General features: G+C 52.5%; 1 protein-coding gene across 3 annotated transcripts in view; it reads left to right on the top strand.

The window, feature by feature from the left end:
• Nucleotides 1-18,797, top strand: part of ST3GAL1 (ST3 beta-galactoside alpha-2,3-sialyltransferase 1) — a 96,143-nt gene that overhangs the window by 2,036 nt on the left and 75,310 nt on the right. For all 3 annotated transcript variants that reach the window (XM_047842876.1, XM_047842874.1, XM_047842875.1), the window contains exon 2: nt 15,374-15,508. The gene's annotated coding sequence lies outside the window, so the exon portion shown is untranslated. The remainder of the gene's footprint in view (nt 1-15,373; nt 15,509-18,797) is intronic.

Raw genomic sequence — 18,797 nt, 5'->3', positions numbered from 1 at the left:
GGCAGGGGCCGGAATGCCCCCTTCTCGCCTCTCCTCCCCATTTCTACCACCGAATTTACGTTCATCCCCCTAACCAAGGCCTTTCGGCCTCTAGGCGTGCCTTGAGCACCTACTACGCGCGGGGTTCAAAACTGGGCTGTTTAGAAGCAGAGGGCGGAGCCGCCTGGTGTTCCTTCCCTAGAGCTGCGTAAGGGCGCCCAGGCGGTTCGCAAAAGGCAAGGCGCACTGCCCCCTGCAGGCTGCTACGGAGACTGCTGCTTGTGTCCGAGGTGGGGAAGGGGCGCCAGTGACCGCACCTTGCCTGGGCTCCTTGGAGGTACCTTCCTGCACCTCTTCTTCCTTCCCCCAAAGCCATGGCCTGGCTGTTTTCTAAAATCCCGCAGTTGGCTGGAAAGATCGACCAGAGTTCACCATTCCAGCACACTCCCACCCTCCCCGTAGATCCCAGGTCTTTCATCATCTCCGTCTCTGACCTTCGAGCCTGAGACGTGGAGCTCCCAGAATCTCAGTTTTCATATCTGTAAAATGGGGTCATCACTATTACTTTACAAATGTGTTGCACAGAGTTACATAAAATTGTGCGAATACGTGTGCACGTGTGGATATACGCATTCACGCATTCACACTACATATGCATATCCACATACGGTGACTCAAAGTCTGGGGAGAGGAATCCCATCTTCCAAAATATTTAGTTTTGCTGAACAAATAAATAACAGAGCGAGTAGGGGGCCCCTTCCTCTGCCTTTGAACACCTCCACAAGCCTGGCAATGTACTGTCCCTGCATTTTGCCAGTCTAGGCTTTACCACCAGGGCAAGGCGAGGGCCTGGGCCGGAGCAGGATCTTCCCCTCACCTCACTGGGTGGGCAGGCCTGCAGAGGCCTCTTGAGCCCTTGGCTGACGGAGCAAACAGGAAGTGTTGCCAGAAGAAATGGCAGAGGGTTTTTTTTGTTTGTTTTGTTTTTTTCTTAAGGGGTGTGGATTCTGCTCAGTGTGGCTCTGAGTAGCCTGCTTGCTGACCTCAGGCCTGTGTTCCCTTTCCGGGGGCAGGCTAGGCATTCCCCCGGCTGGACATACCAGCAACCCTCTGACGTCAGGGACTTCCACAGAATCGGCTGTCTGGAGCTTTTGGTCCCCTAGGTATGGTGGGGTGGGTCCGTCTTTGGGCCTGTCAGCGAGGGGTCCTTGCAGATCCTGGAGCCTCAGGGATGTGAGGGGCTCTGTCTCCCCTCTGCACCAAGCAACCCCTAGGCCAGGATATCTCCTGGGGGCAAGTTCTCAGCCGCACCCTCTGCCCCCAGGAAGGGGTGCCTTTGAACCTCCTGGTCAGCTCACCTAGCTTGAGTCCCTTGCTGTGTGTGGCAAGCTGCTGACTCAGAGGAGTTATATTTGGACAGGGCTTTGCCTTACGGGATCTAGACCTTAACCCTCTCCCCAGGCTCCCTCCCACACCATGAAAAGCAACCAAAGTAAAGTAAAACAAATCCACCAGTGATCTCCTTATCCCGCTTCCCAATAAATCCTATATACACAAAGGACAAGCACCACCCTCCCGTGGAAGAGCTGGCCTGGTCACAGAGAATTCTAGAATAAGGCTCACATGCCCTTTGTTAAGTTGTGGACCACACGTGTAACCTTCGCTCCCCCCTTGCAGACCCAAGGCTCTGAGAGCGCTCTTCTCTAATTTGGGCACAGGAGCCCAACCTTGGGCCCCAGAGGAAGTCCCAGAGCCAGTGCGCAATTGCTTTGTAATTTGGCACCCGTCTGTTCCAGGCTCTGGTCTCAGTTTCACTCTCTGCAAAATGAGAGGCTTGGAGTTCTGCTGACATGGCCTTGGGGCCGTTAAAGGCTTTCTTCATGAAGACAGCCTGTGCCCTACTTGTTTTTTGCTCCAGCACCGTCCTCAGAACTTTCCGGGCATTCCTGGCATCACAGACAACAGGGCCACCCCGTGCAATGACGCCTCCTTACTCACTGCGAGTGCTCCAGACTCCCAGAGCCCACGCCCGCTTGGTGAAGTCATTTGTCAGCAATTCTCAGCACCGGACATTGAGAGACGCCCCAGAAGTTTCAGACTCCGGGGTCTGAAACTGGGCAGAGCCGAGGTGGCATTTTGAGGGAGCCCCGATGATGTGTATTGCAAACAGGGACCTGGTGACTTCACCAGGACCAATAGGGTTCCCACTCGAGCTGAAAATGTTCATAGAAGTCATTTTGTTCAATATTTTCATATTATTTCAAAAATACTGAAGCCCAGAGGGGAAATCAGGGGACCCCGAGTGACAGAGCTGATCTAGAACACCAGTTGGTCTCCTAAACTCCAAATAGGTGAGTGCCCTGTGTTTTCCCTTCCCCCTACCCCCATTCTTTTCCCTGCACTGAAGTCCTTGTTTCCCTCTTGGAAACCCAACATTCCTTGGGAAGCCTGAGGTTTGACTGTTTCTTGGGTCTTGTTGGGTGGATTGTTTTGATTTCCGTTGATCCAACATTTATTAGGAACTTAACTGTGTTCTACTCACCATGCAAGATGCTGGAAATAGAGAGTTGTAAGAACTCTGATCGACCCTTGTTACCATCCCCCAGAGGTCACCGCGTGGCGGGGAGGCGCACGGGTGGACTTGAAGAGTTTGTGGCAGTATGGTTTGCACGGGGCGGGAGCACGCATGTGCCGAGGGAGGGCTGGGACAGAGAAGGGAGGGGATTCCTGTGCCTTGCGGGACCCACAGGGAAGAATTCACTGGGGAGCCAAAGCCCGAATAACTAGGGAAGTCACACCGCAGGAGAGCGAAGGTAGTTTCTTGCCTGCCTAGAACTGGTATCTAATTAACATGGTGTGCGCCTAGTGAGCCCAAGAAAAGTGAAGTAAAATAAAATAACAGGCCGGATGTAGGTCTGTTCTGCGTGGTTCTGCAGAGGTGAGGGAGCTGGGATTTCAGGGCTTCAGTGATCGGGCCCCGTTCCTGCAGTAGGTGTCGATTTCTGGTTTGCTTGGGTGGGATTCATCATTGCCGCTCAGCCAGAATGCAGGTCCCTGAATTGAGATCTTCCAAGGGTTACGGGCACTGCAGTGATGGCCTGTCAAATAGAAAGTAGCTGCTTCGCTTTCGCTTCAAGAAAATACAATTCTGTGCTTTATTTCTCATCCTTGTCCTTAAACTTGATGTCAGAATTCCATGGCTGCGTCGAGAGAGGGGGTTTTAAAAGGCATGGCAGGCAGGTGGGGGACGGTGCCCAGGTTTTCAGGCACATGACCACATCTAGTGGTGTGAGCTCAGGCAGGCCCTGCACCTCGGGGGCTAGGGTTCAAGTGCAGGTGGGTTATCTCAGGACGCACGGTGAGGATTAAAGATCCCGCATGGAAGAGTGCCTGATGCCCCAGCTAAGAGCCTGTGCGGGCGGGTGAGCACAGGAGGTGCTGCTTTCTGGAGGCACCGAATTCAAACAGAGCACTTGGGAAATAAAGGAGTTGACTGAAGGCGGAAAGTTCTGGAAAGCTCATGGAAAAACACTTGACGTACAAGGCTGGTGTTGATGTTAAACGGTTTGTTAATAGCCCCCATTGGAAGAAGCAAGGCCAGACGATGAGGTTACAGGAACAGCGTGCTTTTCTCATTCCTGTGGGTTGTGAAAATAAAAAAAAAAAAAAAAAACAAAAACTTTGAAAGTTTTTTTTATCCCTAGGGCTTGACACGGGGAATTACCAGGAGCTGGAATATGGGGTGGGGTGGGGGGAGGGCGGTGGGGAAGTGCACGGGTGGGGGTGCGCCGTGCCCTGAGCCCTTCCTGCGTGGCCTGACAGGCTCAGCGACAGGTGCGTCCTGTGTCAAAGGTGAACACACGCCGAGTGGACTCGGTCTGTCGGGGTTAACGCTGGGACGAGTGTTAGAGACAGGACTTTGGTGTCAGGATATTTCTTACAGAGTCAAGTGGATCCAGGCAGGGCAATCCCTGGCCTAGGACTCAGGACTCCTAGCTCCTGGGCCTTATCCCATATCACTGGTTCCCGGCCGAGGACTTAGGTCCATCACCGGACCTCTTGGAGTCTCCCGTTTCCTCAACTGGTAGATGGCCGTCTAGAATTCCCACCCTGCGTGGGACAGTTGGGAGGTGGCCCCAGCAGGAAGCCTTGAACTTGCCTTATTGATAATAAATAGAGTCCCATCTGCTTTTTAGTAAGCACTTAGGCAGGTGTTTTGAACAGAGAAGGATTCTGGGTCCCAGAAGCAAGCACGCACTCATAAACTGAGTGGCGGGTTTACCTGAGCCCAGTTACCACCCCCCACCGTCTCCTACCCACCCGCCTCGCCCCCCAAGAGGCAGATGGAGGGATGGGTGAGGGGCACTGGGAGTGTGGCATAGGAGCTGCTAGAAGCCTCTGAAGAAAGCCTCTCTCCTCAACCTGGCAGGGAAGAGCCTGGGAGATAACACTGCCATCTTGCTGAGTCCTGCCTGCCTTCCACAATCCTTGGGGCACCGGGAGCTGAGCCCAGCCAGCAGCCAGAGGCCAGAGAGTTCCTTACTGGGGCCTCTCAGAAGCAGGACCGCCCCGGAGGGCGATCTTGCACTCACCTGCCTTCTCATTTGATTCTACAGCAGCCGGGGGCGGGGGTGGTCACAGGATTCCCAAAGGACAGAAGCCGGAGGCAGGAGGGGAACTCCTTTACTCCAGGCCCTACCTCTGGGGCAAGCCGGGCTTTTAACCCTTGTTCTCTATTCCCCTAGTAAGATAAAAGAATCAAGTGTGAGATACTTTGGGGGCACCTAGGTGGCTTAGTGGGTTAAGCACCCGACTTTGGCTCATCACGATCCCAAGGTTCGTGAGTTCAAGCCCCGTGTCCCAGACCCCGCTTCAGATTCTGTGTCTCCTTCTCTCTGTTTCCTGTTCTCTTTGTCTCTCTCTCAAGAATAAATACACTTTTTTTTTTTTTTTAAGTGCAAGATATTATTATGAAGACCTTTAGGACTTCCGTAGCATCTTTGAAAGAAGCAGAGTAGCCTCAGAATTAAGGGTTTGGTCTGAGGCTTATCACTTACTTCTCAAGGATCATGTTACTTACCTTGTCTGGGTCTCAGTTTCCTCTTCTGTCGTGGGGATGATACTCCGTAGAGTTGATGTGAAAAATCAAAGAGTCACTCAACAAATGTTAGCTTTTGTGCACAAGGGTCAGGGTTCAGACGTGTGGTTTTGGGGTTGGTGGTGATTCCTCCTGTCCTTTTAAGCCTATGTGATATTCAGATAATACTGTTTGCATGTTTTTATCTTAAAAGTTTTTTCCTTCCAAAAACATCCGGGGATGTTCTTCTGACTCTGCGTATGTGTATGTGTGTACATATTTTTTTCTCCTGTAAAATATTTAGAAGTTCTCTAACCAAGTCTGATTCTGGAGCCCTTAAGAGAATAAAAAATAACAACTTAAACAGCCTCAGTCATTCAGAGGTGAGCAGGAAAGGACATTCGTTCCAAATTATTTGGTGGAATTAAAAAAGAGATTGCTAATGACTTTTGGTAGGTCCGCATTTGGGTATGCAAAAAAAAAAAAAAATCTTTTTTTTTTTTTGAATTCCACCAGCGACCTTCAAAAAAGAAATCAAACCCAAATGGATGTCATTGTGATAGATTTTGCTACATTAAAAAAAAAAAATCCGTTTGAGTCCACATTGAACTAACAGACCAGAGTGCCTAAAAATTCCCTTCATGAATATTTACTTAGCAGAGGGCTCTTGAGAAAAACCCAACCGAGAAAAAAAAAAAAAAAAAAAAACCGAAAAAAAAAAACCCAAAGCAAACCCAGCTTCTTCTCTAACTGAGAGGGTGGAATGACTCCAAAATATTGTTTCATGCTCAAAAAGCCTACAACAACTCCACATGAAAGACGAAAATCCATCTAATTGGGCATTTACCTTTTCAGAAATAAAAGGCTCGGTGGAAAGAAAAGAAAAGGAAAGAAGAAAAGAAAACCTCTTTCCTTGGAAGACTAGACTGGAGCCCAAAATAAATCCCTCGAATCGCTTGGCCCAGCGATGCGGGGCCTTGTTCCCCCTCCCCTTCTTTATTGTGCTATTGCGGTAACGGGCTAAGAGAGCTGCTAGCGGTGTGGGAGCTGAAATGCCTCTTGAAACCCCTGACCTCTGCGTTCACAGCCATTGGCATCTGCAGCCCTGACCTTATTTGGACTCCACTGCAGCTCCTCTAGCTGCTACCCTGGGGTTAAGGTCCTGCCCAGGTTGCAGAGGAAGTGACTGACCCAAGGTCACACGGTCTCTGCAGGCAGATCTCCCGTGTGCCCGCAGTTACCGACGTGCAAAGTGGGTCGCTCCTGGGAAGGCACAAGCCCACGCCTCCGACACACAACAGCACCAGACAGTGGCCTGGCTGCCCCCTCACTCATCTAACTCAGCCCACCGCTCACCGCCCCCACCCCCGCCCCTCCCACCTTGAATGGTTCAGATGAGTCCGGTGGCCTGGTCGACACAAGGGCATGTGAGCAAAGGCAGATCCCTCGGGTTCCCACGTGCCCGGGGTCTGCCATCAGCTCCTCCACGTTGGCGGGGCCAGGATGCAAACTTGTCATCAGCGACTTGACCCTTCCTTTGATACTGCTTTCCTTGTCTTTATAAAGCAGCCCCGTAAAGTCACTGCTTGTATTTCCCCCCTACTCCCGTTTTACAGATGTGGAAACTGAGGCTCCGCGAAGTGAAGCCGCTTGCCCGAAGTCCCACAGCTAGAAAAGTGGCAATTCCTAACCGCTCCGTTTCTGTCCGAAGCCCAAGATCTCAGGCCTCGTGTTGTGTAATTCCCAGGATCGCCTGGTGTCTCTACATCGGGGGGCCGGCAGGGGTAGAAATAGACTCCCTCAGAGGTGCAGATATAGAGCGCATCGCGCGGACATCTGTCCCCAAGCCCACCCAAGCTGCGTGCCCTCCCACCCAATGGCCGCGGCAAAGGGACCCAGGTTCCGTGGCCTCTTCTTTGGCGGGAGGGCGGTCCTGATTGTCCTCTGCACGCTGTGTCCCAGCGGGTGGGGCTCCAAGGTTTTTTCCCTGCTTCACCATTTGGTGCCGGCTGGATGGGTTTATCGAGCTAACCTTGATAGACTTGCCGGATTTTTCTGCCTCCGTGTCGGACCCTGTGTTGCTGGTGGCAAGCACCCTTCCTTTGGGTTGTACTCATACATTGAATTCTGGGATCCCCATGGTGCCTGGGGGTTGAGGAAGGTCTGGGAGCCCGCGGGGGTCGGAGACAGGGCTGTGGGCAGCAGGAAGGCTTAATATGAAGCTTGTCACCAGGCATGCAGACCCACCCAGCTCCCCAGGCAGGGGTCTTTGAGCGACCTGCTCCAAGTAAAATGATTAGTAGAAGTTGCTGTTGCAACACTGGAAAATTCCCTTTTAATAACATCTTCACAATGGAGAGAAAGGTCTGCTGTTGTTCTCCTGCCTCGAAAACACCGTTAATCCTACCACCTGGTGGAGAGTCTGATGAATAAAGACCTTGGCTTGGGAAACGGACGAGCGGCCACAAACAAGAATGTCCCTGTGGGGGGTATTCCTGGTTGTTGCTAAAGCAAAATCTTAGATTTGAGACCTCAGTCTTCCGGCAAAAAAAAAAGGAAAGTAAAATGAAAAAGGGAGATTAGAAGCCAGCGAGGTGGTGCTCCCCCACCTACCAGAAATTTCCAATGAAAATCACGCCTTTCGGAGTGGTTTGAAGAATTGGTTCCGACGTAGTTTTTCTGTCTCTACCTATGACAGGGAACAAACTGAACCAAGCAAAAACGATCTGTGAACTCTAGGATCATACAAATTAAACTGATGCCTCTACCAGGCCAAACGTCCGAACAAGGTGAAAGAATTTACTGGCCCCGGACATAGCTTTGAAGAGCAGAATATCTCCGCATCGTTGGGAATCTGCCCTGGGGTGAAGTAAAGGAGGTTTCTCCTTTTCTCTGAGCAGGAGCCACAGTGTCAGAAGCTGTGACGGGTTCCGGAGCCAGGGGGGTGGGGGGGGAGGAAGGCGTGTTTGAGTAGATTGAATGATAACACGTTACAGACGTTGCACGTTTATAGAGCATGAAACAAGAAGGCATTGTAAAATCCCAGCATTTGCAAAGAGGCTTAGCAGTGCCCTTGTTTAACCTTCCCCTATTCCAAGATTTCAATTATTCATCTACTGAGTCATTCATTGATTCGCTCAATAAAGGTACTGGCTCTGCCGCGTCTTAGCTGTGTGACCTTGAGCGAGTTGCCTAACCTCTCTGTGCCTCCGTTCCTCATCAATAAAATATGGGTAATAGTACCCACCTCCCAGTAGGTACTAAACGAGCACTAAATGAGTTGGTACTTAGTGTTTAGAACGGTGCCCTGCAGAGTGCCCCCTCGAAGTGCTTGCTTTGGTCGTCATGATCCTTGTTCAAGTGTAGAAAATTGTTTCCTCCCTTCCACCCTCCCCTGTAGTTGTTCTGCGTCTGCTCGAACACCGCTAGCGATAGGCGAGATCCGTGCCCCACGCAGTGACCCTTTGCTCTCTGGTCACCTCTATGGATTAGGAAGCTCTTTGCCACACAGACCTTCCAGCCGTGGAGGGCTTCCTGGAGGAGGTGACAGGGTGCAGCTCTGGGGCTGTCCGAATTTAAGGCTGAGAAGTGGTCTGGGCTTATGAAGCTCGGGGGTGGCACTGGACCCTGGAGGCACCTAAGACTTTGACATGACATTTTAGATATTCCCTGCCCCCTACTTCACAGCTAAGCAGACAGAGGGCCAACCTGTGTGATTCCTCAGCCCGTTAGCGGGCAAAGCCGGGGCGAGAAGCCAGCCCGCAGTTCACAGCTGCCAAGTCCTGCCTTTACCGCTGGGTTTCTGCCCGACTTGGGAAGCTCGGGGTGTCCTAGAGAGCGAGCCTCCCTTGTCCTCCCCAGGCCAGCAGCCAGGGACCCCAGCGGCCGGGTCTCCTACGTGACCCCCTGCGCCAAGCCCTCTCTGCTGCTCTGTTGGCACAGTGCTTACACCACAGCCTCCCAGACCACCCCTGCCCACGGGCTCCTCTAGACCTCCCTCTGAGCAAGGCTGGGTTGCATTTTGTGAATTCTGGCGGCCGTCTGCCCTTTTATCCCTCCGGAGTTTCTGCTCAGGAAATACCGCGTTCTGGACATTTCGGGCTCATTTAACGTTCTAACCAGGGCTCTGCGGTCATTATTGTTATCAGTGTTTTGACAGTTGGGAAAGCTGAGGTTCATTAAAGTTGGCCGTTGGGCCTAAGGTCCCCCAGGTTGAGTCGAGCGGGGGTTGGGGGGGGCTGTTACACCCCCCCCCATCTCTCGTCGCCAGATCCTGCTGTGACACACCCACATGGCGGACGTTTCCTGGGTCCAGTGTGTCTGGTCTGACCGCCCGCACTCACACACCCCTGCCAACCTGCCCCCCGCCTCCCTTCCCTTCCCTTTGTTCTGAAGAATCAGATAAGAGGCCAAAAGAACAAAGCCCCCCCCCTCCCCCCCACTTCACCAAGCCATATTTCAAAGGGCTATAAATAGGACGGTTAATGGTGGCACTCCAGGTCACATTCAGCTCGGACAGACTCTGAGTGACGCCAGCCCTGTCCTCTGGCTCAAGGTTTCCATGGTCAGCACAACTTTGCTTTCTTCACTTCCTTCCCTTTTGCTTTCTCCTCCCCACCCCCGCCCTCCTTCTTTCCCCTCGTCCACAAACTGTTGTTCAAAAGTACATAGTTGTGCCTCCCTAATTAGGCCGCGGTTGCCTGGAAAACAGACCCAGGCGTCTTATTTCACAATCCCTCCTAGATCTGAGCGCGATTCTGGGCAGTACAGAGAAGCCGGGAGGCCCAGAGGAGGCTGCTAGGCCTCCAGCGTCTGTCTCGCTGCTCTGAAGGTGAATTCAGGTTCCCCAGCGAGGAAGGCCGAGGGGACGCCTCCGGGAAGGCCTGGGGCCGGAGGGGGCGGCGAGGGCCAGGAGAACACGGGCTCCGGGGCAGAGTGTGGGGGCCACCGTTTGTCATCTCTGAGACTGGGGCAGGTGACTTCCATGTCCGAGCCTCAGTCTTCCCACTGGTGCTCTGTGGCCGCACCACCCATCTTCCTGGCTGGGAGTTGGGCTCAACAGAACAGGAGATGACGGGGCATTGGGGAAGGCCCCAGAGAACAGACAGTCTTGAAGCTGGAAGACGGTGGGATCTGGTGACAGTGGCAGTGAGGGTGGAGAGAGCCAGCGCCCAGGGGACCTCATGGAGGAATCCCGAGATGGAAGCAGGGCACCCCCCCCCCCCCTTCGTGTGCTTGGAGGAAGCGGGTTATAAGAGAGGAAAATGGCAAGATTGCGGTTTGGGGGTTCTGAGCAACCTTCAATTTTTCATAGTGAGGTACACCGAGGTTTCTTTACCCACTTCTAGAAAGAGGTGTAGCCAGACCTGCGTTGTTGGAAAACCAACAGACTGAGGCTCGCGGCGGATGGGAGGGAGCGGCCGGGTGCTCGCGGGAGTGACGGCCAGCCGTGTTTGGGGTGTTTGCCTCGGGTGAGAAGTTCCCACGTCTTTATTTCTCTGGGCTTGGAGAACAGACTGAACTCGGTGCTGGGAACCAGAAGCTGAAGCCGCTGCAGAGCTGGGCGCCACTGATGATGTTAGGGAGCCCAGAGCAGAGGTGCAGGCCAGTGAGCCGCCCCAGCACCCCCCCCCCCTCCGCCAACTTACACATCTGTGGGGTGTGAGGTGGGGAGACGACCTTCTAGAGCCCAGCCTGGCCAGAAGGCGAGGAGACGGGTCTGCGTACGAGGCGACCCTGACTTTGAATTGCACCTCTGCCCCTTGCCTAACCTGCGGCCTTGGGCAAACGACCTAATGCTTTCAGAGCGTCAGTTTCCACATCTTTGAAATGGGGGTCAGCCTGCCCCCGGCCACCAGAGGACTGCTGTGCAGACCGAATGAAATCATGCGCACAGGCTGCTTAGCCCGCTGCTGGCCTTGTCGTCCACATCCATCCATTCGCTGTCGGTAATCATAACGTCTCCCCGAAGCTGCCAGACCAGCGCCTGGCCTCCGAATTCAGAAATCCACTGGGTCGGAGAAACCGCCCCCAGCTGAAGCCCTGTCAGAGGGGGAGGGGACGCATGAGAGGACAGCCCTCCCAGGACAAGTGTGTGTACTTCCTGCCGGGTACAGTGCCCTTCCTGCCAGCCCGCCAGGCCGGGCCGGCTTCCTCAGCCCCTGGGCCGTGAGAGGGGGGACACGGCTGCCTCAGGAAGGGGCCGCTCAACTCCTCTACCCTGGAGCCGGCCCAGGCACCCGTGGCTCCCCTGCCCTGCACCCTGCTCCCAGCTGGCCAGCAGCCCTGCTCTGGGTACCCGGCTCCTACTCCAGGCGTTTCTGGGTCATCTCACTGCCCAGCTTCTGATCCGTCCCTGCACCTGCCTACATCTGGGTCGCCCGTCCCCGTGGCAGACAGATCTGCCCGTCTCTGTGTTCATCTCACTCTCCACGGTCGTGATCATCGTGTTCCGGACAGGAACTCGGATTAAGAAACCACCCACTTGTGCACTGACAGGCTCCCCCTGGGGTGCAGGGTGGCGCGGCTGCCGGCTGTGTGCCCGCACCCCTCCCCACTGGGCGGGCTCCTCACGGGCAGAACCCAAGAGTGTGCTGTGGTCCCTGCCAGGGCCGAGCAGCGAGCTCGACGGGCGCACCCGAGGCTCAGTGAGTACCATCGTGAAGTACGCCGTGCTAGGCAGGGTAGGAATTGGTTTATCACTCGGCCTCCAGTCTTGACTGCGGCCTTGAACGAGTTGCTTAGCCTCTTCAAGCCGCCAGGTACTCATCCGCAAAATGATGCAAATAATAGTTCACATGACATCCTTGTGAAGATCAGCAGAGCGTTGGAGAACACAGGGCTTGGGAAAGTGCCCGTGAGCCATTACAAGTGGTCTCGGAGGCTCTCACTGCGAGTTTTACTTCATTGCCGTTGTTGTTAAAGCGATTTCGTGTTGGTTTTTATCCGCTTGTTTCGCAGCAGAGCCTTGCAAAGTAGTGGAAGCAGGTGCGGTGTCCGTTTTACTAAGGGGCAAACTAAGGCTCAGAGAAAGGCCGTTTGTCTACAGTCACGCAGCCTGGCTTGACCCGCCTCTCCTGGTCTGTCGCACCTCCGGCAGCAAGGCACATTATTTTGGAGTATGACATGGCCACCGGCCTCTGGGAACAGACTCCTGTACCTTCAAAGGGCAGCACTATTACTCAGAGGGGCCCAGCGTTCACAGTTATCCGGATCATCACTTCTCGCGTGGAGGAGAAAGCCGTGCTTTATTAAGCGAACCGGCCGCACTCCTCCAGGGGTGATGCAGAGTTTTGCCCCCAGCCCCCTCCTCTGCTCCGCAAAGAAACAAAATCAGAGAACAAAACCCCCTGACGAGATGTATCGTGTTCTATTGCATGATGGGAAGGAACGTCAAAAAGAACGTCAGGGGGCTCGCCGATGGTGATGCTCTCTCTGTTAGGGGTAAAGAAGGAATGACTTATGGGCCCTCATCTCCCACGTAGCAGATAGAGTTGGTGGACGTGTTTCTTGCTTCCAGATCTCCTGGTTTAAACCCAGCATTTGGCTTCTGAGGGCCTGGGCCGGGAGCGGCTACCAGTCGGATGGATAGAAATGAAAAGGCGAAGGCCTGGGAGAGGAAGGGTAGGGAAGCACGTGGAACGTAGGGAGATGCAGGAAGGCAGGGTGCTGCGGGAAGAGAGCCACCTCGGAAGAGGTTTTCGGGGCGCGTGTTGAAAAGCAAAGGCCAGGAGAATCTCCGTGCACAATAGCTAGGCTGCTCCCTGGGACCACCAGGTGCAGAGTGGGGTAGTTACCTTCTCTGCGCGCTTAGCGCCCCAGTTGTGTGTCAGGAGCTGAGAAACGGAGGCCACGGAAGGTGGGCGACACCTGGGGGACAGCTGTAGTTTGGAAAAGCCGCGCAGTTGCAAGCTCGCCAGGTCGGGGCCAGGAATCCCGCGCAAACGAATGAAGGTAGGCACAGCAAGCCGCGGGTGCCCGGCGGCAAGGTGGCTACCCCAGCCTGGAGTGTGGAAGGGAGTACGTTAAAGAAAACATCTCGGACGGGTGACACGTGAGTGTTTCTGTTCGTTCTCTCACTCAGGAAACAGGAACTGACTTTGTCCCACGCGGTAAGCCGCGTGCCAGGTGGTGGTGGCGGAATGACACGTAGCACGGGCACGCCTGTGACCCCAGGGAGTTATCAGGCCAGTGGCGCATGCCGTTTGGGAGCGCAGGGAATTCTGGGCAGTGGCGGGGCCTGGCCTCTTCGAGGCGGCCGGCAAAGCTGTCCCTGGGAAAGGCCGTCGATACTGAAATCCAAAGAGCGTGTGGACAGCACAGAGGGAAAGAGGACAGTGCCAGCTGGTGATGGGAGGGAGGAAGGTCGGGGTTGCAAGTTACACGGATCCCTCCGGGGGCTGCCAAGAGCAGGGAAAGGCATCAGAGGAGGTGGGAAAGGCAGGTCCAGTCGGGAGGCTGGGGCGGTGAGCAGCTCACCTGAATTCTTCTTTCAGACAACAGGGGCTGAAAAGAAAGTTCCATCCCGGGCGCTTGCATTTGCTGTGACACTGAGCCCCAACTGCTGTGGCTCGGGCCACTTCGCGTGTCGTCTGTGGCCACATCCCGCCCCCTCAGCGAGCTCCAAATAGAATCTATTTATTGGCAACACCAGGCGCCTTTAGACAAATCGTGGGTCGGTCTGTAACTAAATCCTGCTGACCTTACATCTAAAATAGCTCTTGAACCTCCCATATCTCCTTTATCCCACAGCCCTGCCTTAGTTCTGGCCCTCCTCCTCTCTGGGCAATCACCCACACAGGCCGATCTTTCGTTTTATTATCGTGATGGTTAAAAAAAAAAAAAGATGAAACCCAAGTTAGTCAACATATAGTGTAATAGTGATTTCAGGAGTAGAGTTCAGTGATTCGTCTCTCACATATGGCCACCCCAGTGTTCATCCCAACAAGTGCCCTCCTCAATGCCCATCCCCCATTGACCTGTCTTTGTAAGTTGCAAGTTGATCGTGTTTTATGACCGTTGCCGGCAGTGTAAAGCTTACTTAGTGATTGCATCGGTGAGCTTTCCCTGCGTAACAAGCAGCTCCAAACCTTAGTGCCTTAAACAGCAAACACTTGTTATCTCTCCTGAATCTGTGGGTTGACTGGATGCTCCTTGTGGTCCTGGCAGCTTGGCTGGGACTCAGTGACGTGGTCCACGCACTGGGGGGAAGGGGGGGCAGCCGGGCTGGCTGGCATGCCTGGGGCCTCTCCCATGGTGTTTGTCCTCCTCCAGGGGACCAGCTCAGGGGCCAGTGTGGCCCCAGAGTGATTCCTAGCAGCGAGGAAGGGGAAGTTTTGGGCACAAGCGCCTTTGAAGCCTTTTGTCTTTTGTTACTGGCTCACTGGCTAAAGCAAGTGACATGGCCAAGTTCGGATTCAGAGGGTGGAGAAGTGGACCTCAATTCACGTGGGGAGAGGGAGCAAAACCACTTTGCAAAGGAGCGTGCGTACACGGTGGCCGGAGCAAATGGGAGGGGCCGTTACCGTATGCACCTGTCCTGGCGGCTAAGACGAGGACAGTAGAACCAGACAGAATGGGGGTGTCCCCTTGGGGGCCGCTCTCTACCCCTTACTGCCTTTGTCATCTTGCTCAGGGTTGCTCCCAGGAGCTCTCCCAGCTCCAGCTGCCCATCCATTGAATGGGAATGATCCTGGAGACCACCCCAGGGATTTCGTGAGACAACGTGTGGTCGGTACATCTCTCAGTGCTTGGGGCACAGTAGGAACTCAACTGAGGGTCTCTGTTCTTACTCAAGGGTGAGGTCTTCCCAAACCATCTCCCACCCGGCCTCCCTGGTGCATCCTAGCCCTGATCTCAGATACATTTTTCTTTTATCGTCTTCCTCAGAGACCCTTTGCCCAACCCTCTTCTTTTTGCCAAAAGGCGTTTCACTTGAGCAAGGAGCAGCTGAAACCATCCATCTGGCCTCCTACTGGGTTGGTCATTTCTCCCTTCGCTCTGCCAAATATCATTCACGTCCTTGTATCGTGTTGCCATGAGATGCTTATTTGTTTTTCTGTCCTCTCCACCAGCCTGAGCTTCTTAAAGGTGTGAACTATGGTTTACTCACCTTTCTGTCTCTGGTGCTTGGCTGTGTGCACTGAACGGGATAGGTGTTTCTTTCAAAAAAATACTTGGTGTATAAATCACTGGGTGGGTGTGTGTGGGGCATTGGGCGAATGCCTTTTAATGGTCCTGAGTCATTTTCAAAAGACCACGAATGAGCAAAATGTCAAAAATGACTTCAGCTTTTCTCCTCTTCCTCTTCCCTTCCAGTTGGGACCGTTTTCAGACTCCACCTTTCTGACCCGGAAATGCCAGAAGTGATCATCATCGCCAGGGGCTGTGGCGAGCAAACGTTTTGAGCTTTGTGGCCAGGCCCGGAAGTGGACCTTCCCTGGGCATACTTAGGTAAATGACTGCCCTCTTCCCCTTGCACGAGTGAGAGGTACTGTCTTTTCTGGGTTCTTCCGTAGAATAATCTTGAGTCGCGGAGGAGAGATGTCTTGTCTTGATCTCTTTATAATTTGGCCTGCCGTCCCCGGGGACATTCCGTTAAGAGGGAAGGCTTTCTCCTAAAGGGAAAAATGTAGGACCGTTAGGATGTCAAGTGACCTCTTTTTCTTGAAAGGAAAGCCTTCTGTGTTTTCATTAAGCAAGTACTTAAAAACCGGATTGGGAACAGCCTCGTATGGCCAATGCCTGCCATCTCAAAGAAGGTCTGGAATGACGCTGTGCTGGAGCGGGCATCAGCAAACAACTATGACCCACAGGACAAAACTGGCCTGGCCATTTTTTGTAAATAAAGTTTTATGGGTACCCAGCCACACTCCTCTGTTCAAGTGTGTCTGTGGTTGCTGTCACAGCACACCAGCAGTGGTGACAGAGGCTGTGTGGCCTGAGAGCCTGAAATATTTAGTCTGGTCCTTAATGGAAAAAACGTGCCAGGCCCTGGACTAGAGTTAAGCTGTCCACAGGTAGCCACTCCATATACAGCTATTTAAATGTTCATGCATTAAAATGAAACAAAATTAAAAATTCAGCCCTCACTCAACACTGACCACATTTCAAGTGCCCAGTAGCCACATGTGACCCACGGCTACCATTTTGGACCGTGCACATTGAGAACGTTTCCATCGGTGAGGAAGGCGGGCTTGGGGAAACTTTGATCGCCCTGCCCTGGGCTGTCTCTCTTCGATCTGCCAGTGTTTAACTCAGCTTGGATATCGTGGCAACCACCGTGGAAGAAGGAAGGTTGGTGCATGTATGTGTGCGTGTGTGGCTGTCCTATATGATTATTGGTGAGGACGTCTATATCTGTGTCTACCTGCCTTGTCTATAAACATGGAATTGCTTTTAAAATTTCTTTGGGCAGCCAGCCTGTGGTTGCTGTATATAATTCCATGTAAAAACTAAGCCACTTGGACCTTAGGATTTATCGGTTTTATATATACAAATAGGTTGATACAAATATGAGCCTTTCTGTGGTCGTGGGAAGGTCAGACACAGTATGGGGTCTCCTGAAAAGGGGAAGAGGCAGTGGCCATAGTGTCTCCATAGGCTGAAGATAGGGGCAAGGGAGGTGAGAAACGGAGAGAGGAGGAAAATGAGCTAAAGGTATGATTTCTGTGAGTCTTGAGAGAATGAGGAGTGATGGGGACAAAAGATGACAGGGAAAGGACTGTGGGTTTACTTTTAAAGAACGTGTTACACACATTAACGATGATTGGGACCTTCTCACATCCCAGAAATGGTCTGAGCACAGAAGACCCTTGGGTCTCCCCAAGCTTGGACTTGGCAATAGTCCTGCCATCTTGGATGGGTCAGGACTGGGGGTACAACAGGAGGTTCCTCTTATGAATAAGGCAGTGCAGTGCAGAATAAGAGGCCCAGTCACTGAGATGCCCAGTGTTTACGGATGGGTCTGAAGAGGGAACAGAAAAGAAACTCTAGGTATCCAGGAGGTCTATAGGCAAAGGCCCTAGGTTGTGTCTTTAGGAGCTGGGCTTAGTCGACCTTGGGTTGCCCAGGAACCAGCAAGAACAAAGCAGAGATTCGGACGATGGCAAAAGATTGAATTGATATGTGTCCGTACGTGTAGATCTGCATGGGCCCTACCTCTCTTCTCTCGGTTGGTCTTCAAACTCCGCACCGTTGCAGGTGAGGGCTGGAAGCACCTGAAACGGGTGTTTCCATAACGGACCTTCAGACGATGGAGTTGAAGGCAGATATGAAGTAATTAGAAGTCACAGTAAGAAAAGGTATTGAGTTTTGTGTAGTTAGTATCAAGCACATCAGGGATAACAGGGGTGATGGTGATGATATTGACAGTGATAATATCATCTATCCATTTTCAGCTTATTGTGTGCTGGGTACACTGTTCTGGTAACAATAATGTTATAAGAGCTTCAGATTATTGTGCTAAGCACTATATTCACTTTTTCTCAGTATGTGAACCCAGGGTATTCTTTCAATTGATCTTTTTTTTCAATTACTTTGTCTTGATATAATTGCAAATTTGCAGGTAAGTTGCAAAAAACAGCCCCCAAAGATTCCCGGGTACCATTCACTCGGATTCCTTAAGTGTTAACATTTTCTTATTTTTGTTCTATCCTTTCCTGTCTCCATTTTTTCCTAAAATCAGAAAATTCTTACAATGACGATACAACTGAGGCAGAAACTTAACATTGACTTGCTACTATTATCTGATCCTTAGGCCTTATTCAGATTTCAGCAGTTGCCCTCTGCGAGGTCCTTCATAGCAAAAGAAAGCCCATTTGGTATGTGTCCTTCTTGGAAAACTTCCTTAGTCTTACATTTCGTGACATTTTTGACATGTTCAAGCCAATTATTTTTCAGACTCTCCCTCAGTGTTTGATGCTCCCTCGTGATCCGATTTAGATTGTATGCTTTTGCCAGGCATCCCACAGAGCTCGTGGGGTGTCCTGAAGGCCTCACATTGGAAGGCTGATGCTGGGCTGTCCCATTCCTGCATTGTTGGCTTTATCAGTTGGTTAAGGATGGAATCAGCAGTTGGTCAAGGAGCCTTGGATCCTTTCGGTGGAGAATGGCATCTAGAAATATCCTCTGGTCACAAGATGTGTCCATTGCTACTGAGGGAGCATTGCCTCTAGGCCCTCTGAGCAGGCAGAGCTGAGAAATGGGCAGTGTGTGTGTGTGTGTGTGTGTGTGTGTGTGTGTGCGTGCACGTGTATACATATAGATTTGTCATACATATACACACATCCGTATTTATAGACATGTGTATACACATCTTTACATACACCCGTATACGTCATATGTATGTGAATATCCATACATAGGTACGTCATCGAGATCGTTTCTAAATCAGCTGATGTATTAAAAACACCACGAGCGCACACAGGAGATGCAGGCTACAACGTTCTTGATGTCCACATCTGTCTTCCTGACGCTGAACAGTCACCCAGGCCCAGTGCCAATACCACAGACCATCCCATTTATTAAACTATGGATCAGGCCCTGTTCCAAACTCTTCCCTCACCGTGACCGCTCATAACAGCCCAGTGGCCCACGTACGGATGAGGAAACGAGAAAGGAGAATTAACTTACGCAAAGCGACACGGCTGGTAAATGTGGCAAGTTTACAGCGGGTGCCTGTTTGCCTGTTGGCCCTGGACCAGATGGCCGGGGGAGACCCCGCTGCCTCGGATGAAAAGCC

Source organism: Prionailurus viverrinus, chromosome F2, assembly GCF_022837055.1.
Source record: "Prionailurus viverrinus isolate Anna chromosome F2, UM_Priviv_1.0, whole genome shotgun sequence".
In the NCBI taxonomy this organism is placed as follows: Eukaryota; Metazoa; Chordata; class Mammalia; order Carnivora; family Felidae; genus Prionailurus; species Prionailurus viverrinus.
This window is presented reverse-complemented; position numbering and strand designations above follow the sequence as displayed.